At 31.5% G+C, this 5,219-nt stretch overlaps 1 pseudogene; it reads left to right on the top strand.

Annotated features, from left to right (window-relative positions):
• The first annotated feature begins 2,206 nt into the window (after window positions 1-2,206).
• LOC115952090 lies at window positions 2,207-4,388 on the top strand (annotated as a pseudogene).
• Window positions 4,389-5,219: the final 831 nt, after the last annotated feature.

Here is a 5,219-nt window from a genome sequence, read left to right as displayed (position 1 = left end):
AAAAAAAGGCACACTATAAATTTTTTATGAGTCTTCGTTGCATTCCTCAGCCTCATCTTCAGTAATTGTCTCCAATACAGGAGAAATGGGAACTTTAGTCGGAGAAATGAGAAGGGCTGGTGCAACCTCAATCCAAGAACTCAAATTTCTGATCTCTTTTGCCATTGTAGTAAGAGAATTGCTTTGTCCTGCTAATAAGCCAAAGACCCAAAAATTTTAGAGACCCTAGTAATGAAGATGAACACGATGATAGTTCTTTCTTTGCTGGAGAAGTGAGATTTAAGGAAAGGATTAGATAGTTTGAGAACCTTTATTTGGAGGTTTTATTGTTTGTTTGCAGTGAGACTGAGACTGTGAGAGTGGGTTGAGACTAGAGAGTAAAGTTTGTGAAGCTATCCTTTTATACAAGCAAATGACAACGCGTCAAATGAAAGAAGGACGCGGTATCCAAAAGATATCAAAAGATTCGAAACTTAGAGATAAATCAGATAATATATATAATTAAAAGCTTTAAAAAAGTTTTTTACATGTGGGAAATATGGAAGGAAAGTGAGGAGGACAGCAGTCAAAAAAATTGGGTTACAATGAATGTAGAAAAATCTATATCGTAACTTTGAATTCACTTTTATATTTGTGAAAATTATATCTTTATCATCAAGTAATTTTGATCGACTCATCAGAAGGAAAAAAAAAAAAAAAATTGATCGATTCTACAAGCAAAGAAGTAAGGACATTTATTAAAAAGTTTAGCTCATACGATCCTATCTTATTTGAATAAGTATAATTTATTATATAAAAAGATTTGACAATTATTGTGCATATGCAGTACAGCAGAAGTAGACAAATAGGGTTTTATTTTTTTAATTTATAAAAATGATAAGATATACATGCACCCAACAGTCTTGAACCCACCAACTGATTTTTTTTTTTTAATTAATAGTTCCTAACATTTATTTATGGTAATCCAAACTAATGACACTTGCCCCTCTTTCCCCTCATAATACTGAAAATTCTTGGTTTCTATGTCTCATACTACACCGAGTGATGGAGCAAGGATTTCAGCTCGGGTTTAGGGAAATCTTAAAAGACAAGATAGGAAGCAAAATAAAACTAAAAAATCTTTGTTAAAGAAATTAAAATATATATATATATATATATATATATAATAGTGTAATTGCTATACAAAATGTCGGATCTGTTTGAGATTCACTTATTTTGTTGAAACTGAAATTTTTTTGTTGAAAGTACTGTAAATAAAAATGATAAGATATACATGCACCCAACAGTCTTGAACCCACCAACTGATTTTTTTTTTTTAATTAATACAAAATGGTCCAAACGGCCCCTCTTTCCCCTCATAATACTGAAAATTCTTGAGTCTCATACTCGAGTGATGGAGCAAGGATTTAGCTTTTGTTGAAACTGAAATTTTTTTGTTGAAAGTACTGTACTGTAGATAAAGGTAAATATTAATTGAAATAGTAAAGTAGGACACATGAATAATACCAAAAAGCGCAGTGAGATCTATTAATAGTTACAAAAATAAGCCAAAAAGTAAAATAAGTTGGCAAAAAATAAGCTAGCCAAATAGACACGTAGTATAAATGTAAATTGCAATTTACTTTTGACACCTAGTATAATTACTAAGTTACTCTTATTGAGTTTTCTTATTTATTCCTAGTAATTTTAAATATATCTTTAAAACCATTTTATGATTTCTTTATTATCAATAGTTTTCAATAGACTAAGTAATCATTCATCCATTGATATCTTATTTATTTTTAGGCGAAAAACATATTTTAGTCCCTACATTTTCAGGCTATTCCCATTTTAGTCCATACATTTTATTTTTACCTCTTTTAGTCCCTATCCTAAAAAACGCTTCCCGTTTTAGTCATTACCATTACATCAGAAATGGAAAAAGCTAATGTGGCAAACGGCATGAATAAATAATACTAAATTAATGTCCACGTGACCTAAATTAATAATAAAAAATGTTTTTTTGGCATTAAAAAATGCCACATCAGCATCTAAATTAAAAAATTAATTTATTAATTTTAACTAATTAAAAATAGAATTAAAAACTAAAAATCATAGGAATTGAGATCTAAGTATCTTGAACAAAAACAACAAAAACACAAATCCAGATCCAAGAACACAAACCTAGAAATTAAAAAAAAAAATCTTTTTTTAATTGAATGAATGAATGTTTCAATTTCAAAAAACAATTTGTCAATCCAAAAGTAGAAAGGAAAAACAGGAGCGAGCTCGAGAGTGTGAAAGACGAGAGAAAGAGTCACAGTCTAAATCCAAATGTCCAGTGTAGAGGAGGAAGCCTTTGAAAGATAGGAATTATAGAGTGGACCTTGAATCTCGGTTGGGAAAAACTCAGCTTGTTGTTACTCCAGTAGTGGCACCTGGATATTACTATTCAGTTTGTGTGTGTGTGTGTGTAGTGAAGGATCTTGCAAATTACTTGGATCATATCAATGGTGTTAATGTGTATAGTGTTAGGCCCAACTAGATTATTCTTATAGCACACATTCTTATACTACACTCTTGTACTGTACTCATATGCCTCCTATATAAAGGCATTCATGTGTACAGGGGCGTAGCCAGGAATTTTTACATGGGGGGGCTGATTTCGAACCATGAAAGTTGAAATCGACGATGATGAGTATCATCGTTGAATGGATAGTCTATATTTTTAGGTTGATATGGACCTTCTTTGAGATAAACTCGTTGGATTTCATCTTGTTTGTTGATAGGGAATTCACATATTTGTTTATGTGATCCTGAATCACAATCTATCTCTTCAGATTGAATTCTTGAACATTTGGAGGGGTCAGGGTGTTCATCAGGCATTGAAATATCAACATTTGTTTCTACAGCCACAGGTGTCCTAATTTTTGAATTGCTAACATCTTTTTTCTTAAAGAATGCATCAATTGTTTTTCGTTTGCTCATAATTCTTTTAGGTTTAAGAATATGACTCAAAAATTAACCTGAAAAAAAGTTTAAAAAATAAAATTTTAATTAGAAATTTTTACTTAGTTATATGGATGTTATTCATACTCAAGAAAAAACAAAATTTTCACTATAATTTAAACATACAATCCATTTTTAATACGACTTTAATTAATAATAAGCTTTCAAACAAAAACAAAAATTAAACACACAAGTGTTGGTACACAATATAAACCAAACAATTTAACAACACTCACAGCCACATCCACAGCCATATGATATCTAACTAATCAAAAATAGGTAATAAATCAAAACAATTTTACCTTAGAAACTTTGTCTTCACAAAGTGCAAAGATGGGTCACCCATGTGGCAATGCCTACTGCCTCTACCTGACTGCCTCCAACTTTATATCTTCCCTTCAAGACTCATCACAAACAATCTCCCCATGCCTTCAATCATGTATTTCTCTAAAAATCTATGAAAATATAAAGAGCATGTGAATATTTAGGTGTAGATAGTTGAGGAAAAAAAAAAAAGACACTAAAAAGAGATGAATATCTAATGCTTAAGAAAGAGAAGAAAATTCACTAGTCACCAAGTTCCAAAACTAAAGCTGATGAAGAAAGAAAAAATTGGTCCACTAAAGCAAGAAAGAAAAAATTGGCATTTTTTTTTTTTTTTTTTTTTTTTCTGAATTGTGAGTACAGAGGATTGGAGTTTTGGGGGTTGGTAGGTAGGCAACAGTACCAGTGGAAATGAAAGTGTATCAAAGAAGACAAAACAAAAGAATAAGAAGTAAAGAAAGGGATTCCGTGAGTTAGTAGATGGATTTTTTGAGATGAAGATAAAGTGAAGTTTTGTTTTTTGTGTTTGGACTTGAGCGGGCCAGCTTGTTTTATTTAGAGTACATAAAGTGATAAGGCCTAAAACTAAAGCCGGGCTTGGTAGAATATTTGAGCTGGGCTTGGGAGAATAGTTGAGAATGGGCTGTGGGGGGGCCGGTTGTCCAATATTGGGAGGGCCCAATTTTTTTTTTCTACCTACTCTAATGGGAAAAAAAAAAATTGCAGGGGCCGGGGCCCCCCCAAGCCACTATGTGGCTCCGCCCCTGCATGTGTATTATTTTACTGTGAAATACAATATACAATCATTCAGTATTTCTAACAAATAAAAAGAAATATCAAAGGACATTGGGTATGTCTATGCAGGTAGAACGGGCATCTATTGACCACGTCAAACAGTGATTTGAAGTTCTTAAGAATCCTGGAAGCTTCACTGAACAAGCTCTTGATGAACGGATCTTAAAGCAGCAACAAGAAGAGAAGGAACGGAAATGCCAACGTTGAGAAAAGAAAAAAAAGAAAAAAGAAAAGAGGAAACTCAAATGGATCCTGATGTTGGTAATGATTTGCCAATTTAGTGTTCTTGTTGACAAAAAAGAATTTTTTTTTTTTTTTTAATTTCTGGGTTTGTGTTCTTGGATCTGGATTTGTGTTATTGTTCAAGACACTTAGATCTCAATTCATATGATTTTTAGTTTTTAATTTTGTTTTTAATTAGTTAAAATTAATAAATTAATTTTTTTAATTTAGATGCTAACGTGACATTTTTTAATGTCAAAAAACATTTTTATTAATTTAGGCCACGTGGATATCAATTTAGTATTATTTATTGCCGTTTGCCATGTCATCTTTCTCTGTTTTTGATGTAACAGCAGAGACCAAAACAGAAGCGTTTTTCAGGATAGGGACTAAAAGTGGTAAAAATAAAATGTAGTGACTAAAATGGGAATAGCTTGAAAATGTAGGGACTAAAATGTGCTTTCCGCCTTATTTTTAACAATATTCATTGCTAAAAATTTAGAGTTTATAGCTAAAATCCAGTGTTTGAAATTGTGAAAGAGTCAAATTGAGGGAAAAAGATTAGAACAAAGTTTGGCTCCAAACATGCTCTAATAAACTAACATGTGTCCTCATCATGTCCTTATTAAGGTATGTTGTAGCCTTAGGTTTCAAATATGTTTGAAGCCAAATTTAATCTAAAAAATTAATGTAGGAAATGAAGATATTAGGGGTTTCGTATCATGAGAAAATAAGACACAAGTAGTTTTTTTTTTTTAAGTAATCTTAAGTTATCATCAGACATCAATTAGTTTTTGGTGTAGGCGGGGATTGAACCCCAGATCTCTTATACAATCATTAGAGACTTTACCAGTTTTTAAATGTTATACTTATCTCTTTGGGGGAATTTA

This window comes from Quercus lobata, chromosome 7 (assembly GCF_001633185.2).
Source record: "Quercus lobata isolate SW786 chromosome 7, ValleyOak3.0 Primary Assembly, whole genome shotgun sequence".
NCBI lineage: Eukaryota > Viridiplantae > Streptophyta > Magnoliopsida > Fagales > Fagaceae > Quercus > Quercus lobata.
Note: the sequence above shows the minus strand (reverse complement) of the source record. Positions and strands in the feature narration are given on the sequence as shown.